The sequence below is a fragment of the Podarcis vaucheri genome (genome assembly GCF_965113315.1).
Source record: "Podarcis vaucheri genome assembly, chromosome: 10".
Classification (NCBI taxonomy): Eukaryota; Metazoa; Chordata; class Lepidosauria; order Squamata; family Lacertidae; genus Podarcis; species Podarcis vaucheri.
The window spans coordinates 75,847,645-75,863,286 of NC_138748.1; the positions used below are offsets into that span (position 1 = coordinate 75,847,645).

General features: G+C 47.7%; 3 protein-coding genes across 4 annotated transcripts in view; all 3 read right to left on the reverse strand.

The window, feature by feature from the left end:
* LOC309541368 (uncharacterized protein) overlaps nucleotides 1-15,642 on the reverse strand; it is a 135,784-nt gene that overhangs the window by 36,315 nt on the left and 83,827 nt on the right. The gene's annotated exons all lie outside the window — the stretch shown is intronic.
* LOC309541348 (uncharacterized protein) overlaps nucleotides 1-15,642 on the reverse strand; it is an 85,003-nt gene that overhangs the window by 36,315 nt on the left and 33,046 nt on the right. The window lies entirely within an intron of this gene.
* LOC309541378 (uncharacterized protein) overlaps nucleotides 1-15,642 on the reverse strand; it is a 97,522-nt gene that overhangs the window by 4,584 nt on the left and 77,296 nt on the right. The window contains exon 1 of one of the 2 annotated variants that reach the window (XM_082239200.1): nucleotides 4,040-4,244. The exons of the other annotated variant lie outside the window; for it this stretch is intronic. The gene's annotated coding sequence lies outside the window, so the exon portion shown is untranslated. Of the gene's footprint in view, nucleotides 1-4,039; nucleotides 4,245-15,642 lie in introns of those variants that run through there. 2 annotated transcript variants of the gene reach the window in all.

Genomic DNA, 15,642 nt, shown 5'->3' on the forward strand with positions numbered 1-15,642 from the left:
GTGTGAGTAAACTCTTTTTATACTTTTATAGAAGACTGTGTTGTGTCTTATCTTTTTATGAGGGACTAAAGGGGAAATTACCAAGGAAACTTATTTTAGAGGCTTTAGCGAGCCTGAGCAAACGCATCCGCTGTAAGTTTAAAAGGGGGAATGTTACTCTGCTAAATTGTACAACTTGTTAGCACAAGTTGGAAAGGATATAACCAAACAATATATCTGTCAAAGGCTCAGGAGCAGAGGCACAGGGGAGAGAGGAAATGGAGAGCGAAGGGGAAGAATCTGAGGGCAGCGTAGGGGAGTATGAAAGTGGCCCGAGAGATTCCATGAGTCTCTCCAGCAAATCAGAAGATTCCCAGAAGGAGGCACCGATGGCCAGGGCAAGGGGGGTCCCAGGGGAGACACACCAGAAACAAGGGGCCAGCGGGGACTCCCAAAGCAGCACCGGGAGAGCAGGACCAGCTTCCCCAGCAGAGCATAGTGGGGGGGGGGGAAGAGTCCCATGTGTCAGGGCCAGCATCTCCTCCAGCAGGGAGAGAAGATGAGTCAGGGCTGACCATGGCTCCATCGGAGAGTGAGGGAACGGAGGGGAGGTCAGATCCAGCCAGCCTCCTCGAAGGGGGAAGCAGTGACAGGAGCAGTGTAACGGTCAGGAGGAAGATTGCCGTCTGGGTGCACGCGCCAAGTTCAAATGTACAGGCTCATGGGACAGCAGAAAACCCGGATTGGGAACCAGGTCCTAAAGCCCGCCGGAGGCAGGGGGAAGACTCAGGGGACTCAGCGTCAGAAGAGTCTAGGAAGGGCGAGACCCCAGCTGACAGGCGGAGCCAGAGGAGGAAAGAGCAAAGGAAGAGGTGGAGCAAGGCTAGAGTCTTAAACTGGTGTCTGGGGGGAGGAGATTCAGACGGAGCTTCGGCGGTCTAGAGTTTCAGAAGTAGAGCTGCGTGCCGTGGCTGTGAAAGCAAAACTAAACTTCAATAAAGACTTTTGTATATAACAACGAACCGGCGTTGGTCCTTTGTGAGCTGGGACCTCGGGCAGCTCTGACAACTTCATTTTTAATTTTTTTAAAAATAATATTTATTAATTTTCCAAATGTTTAAACACAACAAAGCAGAAAAACAACCCCCCCCACAAAAACAACATAAGACTAACAAAACAAGACACAAACCATTTAAAACCCAAAACAATTTCAATATCTTATCTTTCATTCCCTTATTTCCACGACCTCCTCACACCTCCCTTTTTGTATTCCACTTCTGTTAATTGTTTCAGCAATTCCTTTCCATCTTCTTCTGTTTTCTATCCTATATTTATCTTAACATATTTGTCAGGGGCTCAGGAGCCGCGGCTGTGAAAGCGAAACTGAACTTCAATAAAGACTTTTGTAAATAGTAACGCACTGGCGTTGGTCCTTTGTGAGCTGGGACCTTGGGCAGCTCTGACAATATCCTCTCCTGCATCCCTGAACATTCCCACTGTGTCATGGTTGCATTTTTCAGGCATAGAAAAGTACAGATCTAATGTATAGCGATAATTCCTCACCTATCGGTTCAAGAAGGTTCTGGTAGTTTTACTCTGTATGATTCAAAGCTGGTATTTTCTCCAGAATCATAGAATCATAGAATCATAGAGTTGGAAGAGACCACACGGGCCATCGAGTCCAACCCCCTGCCAAGCAGGAAACACCACCAGAGCACTCCTGACATATGGTTGTCAAGCCTCTGCTTAAAGACCTCCAAAGTAGGAGACTCCACCACACTCCTTGGCAGCAAATTCCACTGTCGAACAGCTCTTACTGTCAGGAAGTTCTTCCTAATGTTTAGGTGGAATCTTCTTTCTTGTAGTTTGGATCCATTGCTCCGTGTCCACTTCTCTGGAGCAGCAGAAAACAACGTTTCTCCCTCCTCTATGTGACATCCTTTTATATATTTGAACATGGCTATCATATCACCCCTTAACCTCCTCTTCTCCAGGCTAAACATGCCCAGCTCCCTTAGTCGTTCCTCATAAGGCATCGTTTCCAGGCCTTTGACCATTTTGGTTGCCCTCCTCTGGACACGTTCCAGTTTGCCAGTGTCCTTCTTGAACTGTGGTGCCCAGAACTGGACACAGTACTCCAGGTGAGGTCTGACCAGAGCAGAATACAGTGGCACTATTACTTCCCTTGATCTAGATGCTATACTATTGATGCAGCCCAGAATTGCATTGGCTTTTTTAGCTGCCGCGTCACACTGTTGGCTCATGTCAAGTTTGTGGTCAACCAAGACTCCTAGATCCTTTTCACATGTACTGCTCTCAAGCCAGGTGTCACCCATCTTGTATTTGTGCCTCTCATTTTTTTTTGCCCAAGTGCAATACTTTACATTTCTCCCTGTTAAAATTCATCTTGTTTGTTTTGGCCCACTTCTCTAATCTGTCAAGGTCGTTTTGAAGTGTGATCCTGTCCTCTGGGGTGTTAGCCACCCCTCCCAGTTTGGTGTCATCTGCAAATTTGATCAGGATGCCCTTGAGTCCATCATCCAAGTCATTGATAAAGATGTTGAATAAGACTGGGCCCAAGACAGAACCCTGTGGCACCCCACTAGTCACTCTTCTCCAGGATGAAGAGGAACCATTGATGAGCACCCTTTTAGATCATGGGGAGGCAAACTAAGGCCTGGGGGTATGAATACGATGATGATGATGATGATCTTGTGGGGGTTTTTTTAAGTTATTTTGGAGCTCGTACTGCTATATCAGCTCATAAAATGTTATGGGTGGAGAAAATCACAGGGTTGCCATAAACTATAATCCCACCCAGGAAATCTCATTCATATACATTCTGTAAATTTGGGGAGGTCACACACCTCACCTGTGCTAATACTGGCAGTCTTTGGCCTGCACAGGCACACCCGGTGTGTAGAGCCTCCAGCCACAGGCACTGTCTATCCTGAAAATGGGTCCTTTGACTGGGAAGATTCGTGCAGTCGCTGTCATCGGATGATGAAGGATTGTATCTCAGCTTGTCAGTCACTCTGACATTGGCTACAAAGAATAAGAGGAACAGAAATGCTTTTGAGGTGCAACTTCTGTATCAATCCTGAGAGCCATTCCATGGACTCTGCACCCCTGTTTCTGATGACAGGTGTACATTATCCTCATCCTCAGTGGAAAAGACAATAAAGATGGAAGCCTGAGGGAGAGGAAAAGGTTTCTGGCTGCTTCCTGGGTGGGATTGCGGAAACCAAGAGCCGCTTCTGAGAAGGCCTCCCCCCTCCCCTCTTCCTCTCGGGATTTCCTCTCCTCTCCAGGGGACCAATGGCTGGACTGGGCAGAATCATTGTCTGGATAGGGCAGGGGCTTATGGGGGCTTATGGGGTGGGAAGAGGATGGAGACTGCAGGAAGGAAGGGGTGGGGGGGACTGGACCCCCCACTTTCCAGGGATCCCTCTCTGGTCACCTTGAAGGGGGGGCATTCCTGGCAGGCGGGAGAAGCCAAGGCGTCACCTCCGGAGATTCATCGTGGGCGTCATGATGGAGACGCCCTACCCAGACTGTCCTTCCTTCCTATATCTCTCCCTCCCCACCCCCCAATGCTGCCCTTCGCTGCCCCAGGGATGCTCCCCTCCCTCCCCCCACTTCCTTGACCCCCTCCCTCTCTCCCGAGTCTCCCCTGCATCCAGAGGCTCCCTTGGCTCTGCTCACCCCACACCCTGCGCCCCCATCTCTCCAGCTGGAGGCGCGCCCCCCCAAGACAAGCAGGGGAGGGGCAGGAGCGTCTCTATTCCTCCTGCCCGTTAACCCGTTCGTGGCCCACCTCTCTCTCCGCGGAGCCCCCAGCGCTCCGGGGGTGCCTGCGTGGGGACACGGGGCGATGGGGTCCTCATGGGTACCCCCTGAGCGAGGGCCCCATGCCCGCCCCTGTCAAGGCGCCTAAGGGGCCGAGAAAAGCCCCCTTCGCAGCACGCGTGCAGGGATCCAGGCCCCACGGAAGGCGCTTGGGGGAACTGGCGGGGTCTCTGGGTCCTCTTCTCTCTCCGCCCCCCCCCAACCTCTTTACCTCTTTGTCCTCGCTCCCGATTCTCCTTTCCTTTCCTGCAACATCCACGTTGGGCGGGGATCCTCCTCTTCCCATCCTCCTCCCCTTTCCGAAAGCGCCCCCCCCCAGATCTACGGGGCAGAGCGGCAATCCGGAGTGGAAGCTCTACTTGCGGGAGAAGCAGGCAGGTTGGGAGGGGGGCTCCCCGCCCCACATTTCTGGAGCAGAAACCGGATTGGAGGAGGAGGAGGAGGAGCAATGTATTGGGGGCGGGATCTGGGATTGTGTGGGCGGGGTGAGAGAAGGATGTGCCGGGAGGGGAGGGAAAGTGTTGAGCGGGGGGGGGGGGGAGAAGGAGGAGAGGAAATCCCCCCCCCGTCTTCCTTCTGGGGATCAGGAGAGGGGGGAGGGGCTGATCCCGACAATCCAACAGCGAAGTCACAAAATGAGTTCTGCATTTAAATCAGATCAGACTCCGAGTTCGTCTTTTGGCATCATGACAGGTCTGTCTGTCCGTCGGGATGCCTGAGGATTCCTGCTCGCTGCCTTTTCCCGGCCAGCCGGAGAGATCACTGGAAAGGGAGGATTTCTTGACTCCAGAATCCATCACCGCAGACCCGTTTCATTCAGGCCTACAGACCTGCTCTTTGGCCAAGTCTGCTTGGATCATGTGGATCATCAATGGATCATATCTGGATCATCCAGGATGTCATACCCATCTCAGGGGGGGGGGGCTCAGGATGAATCTCCTGCCACGTGACTGAGGGAGTCTGGGGGCTGACGGGGGTCAGACAGGGCTGCTGTTTTGCTCTCCTTACTATTTCAGCTCAGGTTTTACTGAAATGGGTGGATTCATTGAGGAAACGGGGCTACGTTGCAAAGAGGCCAATGTGTATACTTTGTTACCACCCAGCGAGTTGTGTTGCAAAGGCCATTTGCAGAAAGGCTCCTATTGTATCACCTGCGGCTACATGCCGGAGTTTGGGTCTTTTTGCGGAAATGTGTCTGTGTAAATGCGCTTATCCCCGTGCATTTATAATGGCAAGACATTAAATCCCATAAGATCCACAAGCCCCAGAACCATAAGCCCACCTAGGAGTCCAAAAGCACAGAACGAAGCAGCCCTTTATCTCTGTGTTGTTGGCTATTAAAAGCTGGGTGTCCAACAACATGTAAAAGAAGAACAAGAACATTGTCTCTGGGCAGCTTCCAAAAGAATAGAAGAAAACATGACCCAACATGAAATATTAAAAGCTTCCCGATACGGAGCTGCTTTCAGGCGTCTGTGGAGGTTTGTCTCCTTGACATCTGGTGGGAGGGCGTTCCACAGGGCAGTCACGACAACAGAAAAGGCCCCCTGTAACCTCACTTCTCGCAATGAGGGACCTGCCAGAAGGCCCTCGGCGCTGGACCTCAGTGTCCGGGCTGAGCGATGGACGTGGAGACGCTCCTTCCCTTTGTTAACGGAAAAATCTGAGGGCTCCCTTGGACAAAAACAAAGACACCAACCAGGATAACTTGGAGCAAAACAGCAGCCTGTAGGCTTGGCCTTTATTGAACTGTTGCAACAGGGTTCCCTTCCCTTGCAAGAGAGAGGAAAGACCCAGAACAATGGGCTGCAAGACCTTATAAAAACTTTTGAAATTCCCCTCCTCTAGGTCAAGCCCACCCCCAGAAACATCATGCATACATTACAGAAAGGAGGGGTTGACATCATGCATACATTACAGAAGGGGTTGACATCATGCATACATTACAGAAAGGAGGGGTTGAGGGAGGAGTTGTGGTGGTAACCTGAGTGTCCAGTCACCCAGCTGGTTCCTCCTTTCCCCCTCCCCATGAGTACTTTCCAGGTGACAATGGGGAGTTTGCAGTTTCCTGCCCCCAGAGGGAAGATCTGATCATTGTCCTTTGTTTCAGCCTGTGGTGAATCCACTGTTCTTTGTGATTTTGATGGTCTTCTGTCTGGGATTATCAGGGTTGACATAGCAACTGGGCAGGGCTCCTGTGGATGTGCTGGGATGGTGAAGGGATTATGGCTGACCAGAAACCAAGCACCCCCCTTTGATAGTCCTTGTCACATGGAGTAAAAAATGGAACAGTGCAAATCCGATGTATGGTTGATTTTCTATGAATTTATAACAGAAATGTGGCGTATGTAGTGTGTGAGTGTGAGTGAAGTTTGTGGAAACAGAATGATTGGGGTGGGGGGGTTCCTGCTACAGTTCCCCCCTTCGGAGATAAGATTGCAAAGGTGGCTACTTTGCAATCCTTTTCTCCGCACAATTTAAGGTGGTAAATAATAACCTGGTATTCTACGTCCCAGATGTGTGTCCATGTGAACCTGAAAGGGACTTGGATATCATGCTACTTTAAGGATATTTGCATGGAAATATAATGGTGTAACAGTGCACTGCTCAGTTACTTGTGGTATTCTAGCACCTTGGAAGAAATATTTTCTCAATAGTGATCTATGCTTTGCATTTAGGCAGGAAGGTCCACTAATGACTGAAAAGTGCAGTTTGCTTCCCCCCTTCCCGCCATTTGTGTGTTCTCAGGTGTCAAGGTAGCTCTTCTGTGGTCTCACATCGGCACGGTGTCGCAGTAGTGGCAATCCCTGGTGAATCCACTTAGGGCTTTCATGTAGCCTGGCACCCACCACAGCTGGCACAGGTTTCGGACACGTCCTGAGAGATATGTCTTCGCCTTGGCCAAAATCCATGGGATTTATTATTATTATTACAGGCTCTGGTCTTGTAGTCCTGGGAAGTTGATCACTTGCACTTTAAGGACCAAAAAGCTAATTGCAGCCTGGATACACTTGCCCAATTCAAACTGAGTCCAATTTGAATTTATGTGCCCATGGTTCTCAACCTTTCAAACCAGTCTGTTAAAGGAAAACCGTTCTTAAAAGGGCATTTTGTCCAAATAAGTCAATTTAACTCTATAAGGGATCATTCCTGCTAAACCAAAGCATGTGCACCTTTATGTATCTTATAAGCTTCTCCTTGGTAAAGCAAGTTTTAACACATTTTTTTAAAATGGGTAGGGAAGGTTGGCATAGTGCCAGGTGGGACAACGAATTGTGGTTATAAATTTATCAAATTCTAAACATTGGACTACATAATAGCCTGACCTATTAAAAAGCATAAAATGTATGAGAATCCTCCACTGGGGTGTAAGGAATAAGACATTAAACATAAAAACAATTACACACAAAATAGCCCCCCTTTGTGGAAATCACACTGTCAGACACATTTCAACATTCTTACATAATAACACATAATACAAAAAAAACTAATTAAATATCAGTTGCCTATCTTGAGACAATTGTGATCTTCTCAATCCTGGAGCACAGTCTTAAGGTTCAAAAGTGGGAAAATGTCCTTGCAATTCAACTCCTCCCCCCTTTGTCAGGTCCACTCCCCCGGCAGTCTATATTTCTTGAAAGAGAAAGCTGTGGCCACTTTGAAACTTTGGTGTCTGTTGTTGCTGGCGAAGAACTGAGTTGAGGGGTTGTTGCTGCTTTTCATCATTGCACATCTGTATAGGTGATATCCTGTAAGGGGCAGGGTTTTGGGGGCTTAAAGACAGTTAGAAAAAGGAGGGGGCAAAAGGCAAAAAGGATGTCCTTCGGTTTCTGTTGGAAGCTGCAAATAATAAAAATCTTAGCGAATTAAGCGTTTCATTCATTCCAATATTATTATCACATTTTCCTATAACTACTGTTATTATCTGCCAAGTTCGTTTGCTTTCCTTCACTTTGGAGAGAAAGAGAACTGTAAAAAAAATTCAAGGTTAAAATAATAATGAAACACACACAATGACTTATGAGGAACGAAAAATAAATAAATGCTAAGACACACAATTTTAAGAAATCTGAAGTAACAATGAAAATAAAAGAGTGTTTCTTGATGTGACAACATCGGCTATAGGACAATACTGGAAAATGACTTAATACCAAGGAAAAAAATGAATGGCAATTTAAAGTTGTGCAAGTACCTTGCACTAGCCAAAATGACAGAATTAATAAGAAATGCTCAGGCAAAAAAGTAAACAAATACCATTCCACAAACAATGTTTGGTTGTGCTTCGATTAACTTCATAGACATCATGGAGAGACAGATTAAATAAATGAAAACAGATTATTTGTAACTTTAAAAAAAGTGTCAAAGCCACAAAGAGATGGAAGTCAAACTGTAGCAGGGATTCAGACTTGTTTCACAGAACAGAAAGAAAGTTGCTGTGGGAGGAAAAAGGGACAAACACTTTGTTATCAGGGTTCACATATCCTGTTAAAAGGGAAAATTATTTCATGTGAGAAGCCTGTCAGGAAATGCTGTTCCTAAAATTCCCATTGAGGGGGGGAATGCTCTGATATTTACCTGTGAAAAGAATTTGGCATGTTAAGAACACTTTGTTATCGGGGTTCACATATCCTGTTAAAAGGGAAAATTATTTCATGTGAGAAGCCTGTCAGGAAATGCTGTTCCTAAAATTCCCATTGAGGGGGGGAATGCTCTGATATTTACCTGTGAAAAGAATTTGGCATGTTAAGATTTGGAACCTGGAAAGCTCTTGACTTTTGATGGGCTAGTTTTTTTTGGTTTTGTTTTGTTTTTTTTTTAGCCTTTTGTCTTAAGTAGCCCCTGGAGCAAAGACAGATTAGGGGGGATTTCCCTCAATGGTTCCTCAATGGTTCCAAGTTTTCTTTTACATTTGGAAGAAACCTCCTCTCCCCCCTTACAGTTCCCCCCTTCCTCTCTCTCTCTTCTGTAGCTGATCTAGCCTCTGTGCATGTGCAGAGTTCATATCTCGGCAAACCTTTTATACTATAGAAAATGTTGCATCCTTTGGCTAAATTACCATTTGAATAAGGGAAAGGAAGGGTAAGGAGTAGATTTTGAAAACAGGGTTTGATTTTAAACAAAAAGAGAAACTCAGCAATTTAAGTATTCACCAAAGCTAGCAATTTCAGCCCAAGCAAACTGAGACTGCTTCCTTTATGTACAGGAAAGGGCTATCATTATTGGTCATTTTATCTGGTCATTCGCGGAACAATCAACCGCTCTCTTATTTATGAGTAAAAATGGCCAGTCAGAATTCATAGGATTTTTTTTTTTAACATTCTCAGTCATTTCAGCCTTACCATTTGCAGACAAATTATCCTGCCCTTTATTTACAGGATTGGTCAAGGCGCATTCTACTTGACTATATGAATTTTTATGTGCTTAAACTTTTAGTAGACTTTTAAGTTTTATTTTTTAAATAGACAAAATGATAAACACTGTAATCACTTAAATGCCTGATATCACCAGTTCTGCTTCAAACATCACGAGCAAATCTGGGCTAAATTTCAACACATCAGCTACAAATTGGGAAAGTTGAAAGGGACCTGGGGTCATCTAGTCCAACCCTAAAATACAGGGTTCATAGCAAGATTTGTACTACCAGAAACACACACATTCACCTCTCACCTTTAAAAACAAAGAGCAAATCTGGGCTGGATTTCAACTCATCAGCCACAAATTGGGAAAGTTGAAAGGGACCTGGGGTCATCTAGTCCAACCCTAAAATACAGGGTTCATAGCAAGATTTGTACTACCAGAAACACACACATACTTATGTACACAGACACAACTGGGGAAGAGATCACAAGCCATGCGCCTATCACAAACCATGCGCCTATCATGTACTAAGGAAGAGGAAAATAAAAGTACCCAACCATTTTAGCAGATCTTGAAGCTAGTTTGAGTGAGAGTTTTTTTACTTCCTTAGACTAAAGAGTGAAAGTTCCTAGATAAATTATCTTTAAAGACTGAAGTGAACATTTTTCCTAAGATAGGGAGAGGACCTTTGCAGTTTCCTTTAAAGGAAGCTTACTCGGGAGTAAATTTACCTGGCACAGAATAAGAAGGAGAAGGAAAAAAAACCTGAAAGAGACAGAATGAAATAAGGGGGGCATTTTCTAAGAAAAGAGGCCAGGACGTCTTATAGAGACTGATATCAGGAGCCTTACAATAACTCTTCTGTCCAACCAGATCAAAGTTAAAACTGGACTCACATATTTTTCTTAGAAGGAACACCATACTTTCATAGGCATATACTTAATGAAGTACATACACTGCATTTTAGCTTGAGAGAGCAGTTGGCTCAACTAGGCTTTTGCAGCAGAAACATTTGGTTAACTTCTCCTTCCAAAATAGACTGGAGCAAACTCAAAAGTTACAACAAAACATCATTTGCCATTAGACTTAGAATCACCCTCCTCACTTAAAACTAGAAGAAAGAGGTGGGGTAATCCCCCTTTCAGAACACAAGTAGCACGTATACAGGATTTCACCACTTGGGAGGGAAACTCTCTTTTAGAGCCTCTCTCAAATAACAAACATTTGCACACTCCATTCTCCATTTTGTTTTGTTTTAAGATTGATAAGGCGCAACATGGCTTCCTTAGATTTAAGATTTTTTTGAAGCAAGCTTGCAATTTAAAACTATGTGCATTTTAGAACATGGACTGTTATTATATCTACTGCCTTCTGTGCACCATTAAGTTTACAGTTCCATGTTCCAGCTCTAGGCTACAGTTTAACAACACAAACTTGACCATTTTTGCCCCTTTATTTTATTTCTATTTTTTCTCTAATTGGAGATGGCAAGGTGGAGGGGCATATTAGAATCCTCTCTGGGGCAAAAAGGCTTCATGGAAGCTTTGTTGCCAGGAGGAGTCCAGCTAGGGTGTTTAGTGAGCTCCCATTCTCTCATATGTTATTATTGGGCTTTTTTTTTTTTTTTCGTTAACAAAGTACGCTAAAGACAGAAAGAGTGGAAACACACACACAAGGGAGGAAAGGCAATGGGAAAGAAAGGGTGAACAGAAAAAAAATCCTTTCAGTACTCAAAGTACCCTTGACTAACACAATTCCTACTTATCTATAAACCACGAATTAATTTCTGAAAATCTCAAACCTGAACCTGAAACAAAGCCATGGGTCTCTCAGCCCGGAAACTCAAACCACGGGTCTCTCAGCCCGGAAACTCAAACCACGGGTCTCTCAGCCCGGAAACTCAAACCACGGGTCTCTCTGCCCGGAATTCCTTTTCCTCAGCGCTGCTTCACAAGACTAATCCTAGTGTGGGGCCCCACTTCGTGAACCGCCCCTTCTACCCTCCACAACAGCCTCCTGCCTAGCCTTTGAGACTAAGTTTGGGCTCCCTACTGGACGCCTGCGCTGTGCAGTGCCAGATTGGGGGTCCGAGAAAACAAAGTTTTGAAAGGGGAGCAAACGACCTTGCGTTCTCACATACCCAGGTCATCCCTAACAAAGGTCACCAGGCAGGAGGGGCAGCTTCATTTGCAGAGTTAGGGTAGGTGGAGAGTAAGAGAATACTTGAAAGACTCCTCTGGACGACTCCGAGAGAGGGATGTCAGAGAAACAGTAAAAGAGCCACGCTTTCCCGGACTCAATTCCAAGACGGAAAACGGGGGAGAAAAGAGATAGAGAGATTAAGACGTTCCTGGACGACCCCGGGGGGAACGTCGGAAAACAGCAAAAGGTACCACAATTTCCCCGGCCTAGCACCGCGTAAGAATTTGTGGGGAGAGAAAGGGAAAGGTTTTGACGTTCCTAGACGACCCCGAGAGATAACGTCAGACAGAAAAGTTCCGCGATTTCCCTGGCCACCCTCCGAGGGGGAGAATCGGGGGAGAAAAGGAGAGAGAGAGAACGTACCCGGCCGACTCTGAAGGGTAACATCAGAAATGAAAGAAGGAAAGTCTGGCTGTCGTGGGGACATTACTTTTCCACCCCCCTCCCAATGTATTTACTTCAAACCATACTCACGTTCGAAGATGTCCCCCCGCAGATCCCGGGATCCTTTTCCCTTAGCCGGCTTTGACCTCGCCTTTGCTCCCCTGGTTGAGCTTTTGGTGACGATTGATTACCGCCCGCAAAGAGGAGGCAGGGAGAGGAAGAAGGATCTCTGGGCTAAGGTTGCCCAGTGGCGCCTGATCCCCTCTATCTCCCTCCTCACCTCTGCAGGAGAACCAAGTGTCCCAGAGTCTGGTCGCCAACTGTTAACGGAAAAATCTGAGGGCTCCCTTGGACAAAAACAAAGACACCAACCAGGATAACTTGGAGCAAAACAGCAGCCTGTAGGCTTGGCCTTTATTGAACTGTTGCAACAGGGTTCCCTTCCCTTGCAAGAGAGAGGAAAGACCCAGAACAATGGGCTGCAAGACCTTATAAAAACTTTTGAAATTCCCCTCCTCTAGGTCAAGCCCACCCCCAGAAACATCATGCATACATTACAGAAAGGAGGGGTTGACATCATGCATACATTACAGAAGGGGTTGACATCATGCATACATTACAGAAAGGAGGGGTTGAGGGAGGAGTTGTGGTGGTAACCTGAGTGTCCAGTCACCCAGCTGGTTCCTCCTTTCCCCCTCCCCATGAGTACTTTCCAGGTGACAATGGGGAGTTTGCAGTTTCCTGCCCCCAGAGGGAAGATCTGATCATTGTCCTTTGTTTCAGCCTGTGGTGAATCCACTGTTCTTTGTGATTTTGATGGTCTTCTGTCTGGGATTATCAGGGTTGACATAGCAACTGGGCAGGGCTCCTGTGGATGTGCTGGGATGGTGAAGGGATTATGGCTGACCAGAAACCAAGCACCCCCCTTTGATAGTCCTTGTCACATGGAGTAAAAAATGGAACAGTGCAAATCCGATGTATGGTTGATTTTCTATGAATTTATAACAGAAATGTGGCGTATGTAGTGTGTGAGTGTGAGTGAAGTTTGTGGAAACAGAATGATTGGGGTGGGGGGGTTCCTGCTACACCTTCTACTGGGCTGAGACCATTTAGGGCTTTCAAGGTCAGCGCCAGCACTTTGAATGGTGCTCGGAAAAGGACCGGGAGCCCGTGAAGATTTCTTAGGACCCTTGTTCAAGGGCCAGCTGTTAGGGGGCCAAAACTGAATGTATCCATTGCCGGAAGTAATCCATAAACCTCTCCCCCTCCGCCTTCTCGGGATGCCATTGGTGCGCGATGCTCCGGCTCTCGAGAGAGGGAAAGGCGTGAGTTGGGTGCGCTCGGCTTGCCAAGGGTTAAATGGAAACGAGCTGGATTCCTAGAGAGGAAAGTAAGACGGGGGGCAGGGTCCTCCAGAGCGAAAGCCCAATCCCCCCTTTCCTGCAAGTAGTCGGGCGTGTGGGGGTCCCGTTGGTTCGGCTCTGCAGAGGCTGCCTGGGGGCGCCTGCTGGGATCCGGTGAGTCTCCTCTCTCCCAGGATAGGGCCCATGGGGAGAGCGGGGGTCCCAGCGCTGCATGGCGAGAGGGGGGCAAGTCAGGGCGCGGAGGGTCGCAGGAGGGCGGCAGCTCTGCTCTTCCTTTTCAGGGATGTGCTGCTGACCACTTGGATCCAGGAGTGGGGAAATGCATGCAGAGAAACCCCATTCAGGTGCATGGATCAGTCCCTTTGTATAACAGGTTGTGCGGGGATGGAAACATTCAGACATGAAATATACCCTGGTCCCTAAAACCTCACCTGTGAAAGAAGAAGGAAGGAAGGAAGGAAGGGAAGAGAAAGCGCTTCCTCTTGCAGGGCAGAGTAAAACCTGCGGAACTCCCTCCCACAAGAGGCAGAGGCCACCAATAAAGGTGGCGTTAAAAGAGGAGGAGGCCAATCTGTGGAGGAGGAGGAGAGGGAGATGGGTGGCTCCTCTGCTCTGTCTCCCCTATAGGGGGCAGCCCTGTGGCCTAATCCTGCAGGGCCCATTTTCTCCTCCAGTGCTCAGTTCCTCCAGATGCAAGTTTGCCCTCTGAGATTACTGTGGGTTGGACTAGATGATCCTTGGGGTGCCATCCACCTCTACAGTTCCATGAAAGCACCACTGGAGGTCTCACAAGCCAAGGCATTGAGAGCAGGAGAGGTCCTGCTGGAAAGGAAACAACCAGTGCAACTGTTTTTAAAACAGGAATCCAATGTGTTTGTTGTGGGGGGACTCAGTGGGGAGGGGTAGTCCCCTAGATGCCACCTTGATCTCCTTGGGCAAAGAGGTGGGAGAGAAATGCCATTCATAAAGAGAGGCAGCCCAGCCAATCATCTGGCTGCTGCATTTTGGGCCAGTTCCCAGAGTCGCCTTCATGGCAGTTCCACACTGAGAGCGTTGCAACCATCCCATCTGGTGTCCTCTCTGTCCCTAAAGGTCTGTGGGGTGGGGAACTAGCCTGAGCTGGACATGGGCACCTGAGCCTCAAGTGACCATGATGGACCCAGGAGTGCCCTCAAGTATTCATGACTGGGGAGGGGGAGCGTTAAGCAATGTAACATCATCATCATTACTGTTAGTTCCCTGTCGGTAATCCGAATCTCCTAGAGCAGATTACGAAATTTTTAAAAACCAATAAAACAGTTGAAAACACATTACAGTGGTACCTCAGGTTAAGAACTTAATTCCTTCCGGAGTCCGTTCTTAACCTGAAACTGTTCTTAACCTAGACACCACTTTAGCTGATGGGGCCTCCTGCCGCCGCCGTGCGATTGCTGTTTTCATCCTGAAGCAAAGTTCTTAACCCGAAGTACTACATCTGGGTTAGTAGAGTCTGTAACCTGAAGTGTCTGTAACCTGAAGCGTCTGTAACCCAAGGTACCACTGTACTCTCATAGAAAGGCGAGTCCTACTTTATTTGCTTTTGAGTGTACACAGATGCACCCGTCTTGCATGCTTGAGTAGAGCAACTCCAGGGCACGAGCCAAGTAGCAGCAGGGTAGGGGCCACGTGCAGAGCCAGTCCCACACTGAGGTCAAAAACAGACACAGAGGCAGCAGGACTTCTTCAGTAATAGTTTACTGAGCTTTCAAAGCATACAGTTCTCACTGGGTCCCCAGTGAGGCACAAAACTTTGCTCCTGAGAGCAAATCCAGTTTCAGCAATAGAAAAATACAGCATGCAGGATATCTAAGTCAGGCACACAAACCGGCAGAAGGGAGCAAGGGAGGAAAGAGGCTGGAAGGACACAGGGCAATGGATGTGCGACTTTCGCTTCCTGTCGTCTGGGAGGGAAGTCAGCAACTCAGCATATTCAGGGACTTCACGAAGAAAATCTTCCAGGCAAATGGGCATCACAGAAACACACACTGTGATTCTAGGTATGTTGCCGTATCAATTGTTTTTGAAAGGTTATCACGATGATCAAGGTGTCTCCCCTGCCACGATCACTTCCGGGGTTGGCGCGATCCGGGAATGGCGGATTCCCTCCGAGCTCCGGAGGGAATCGGCTCAGCAGGGGACGGGTCTTTGCCGTGCCGGCGACACGGGGACCCTTAAAACCGCAGGCGCGGAAGCCTGCGGACTGAAGACTCGGCGGGTGCCTTAAGCGCCCCCCCTGATTCGCAAAGAGCCTTTTTAAAGGCTGCGGAGGGGATACGGGGGGTGGCGCGGCACTGAGAGTCCATCGCTACCTCTGCTGAGCGAAGCCGCGAGCCATGACCGAAAAGCGCTGACTTCCTTCCTTGAAATTCGGCTGAAAAAACAACCCGTGAGTAAATTGAAATTGGACTCTAAGAACTTTTCTTTTGAATTTGAGACGACCGGGGGGTGTGCTAAAAGGAAGTCCGCA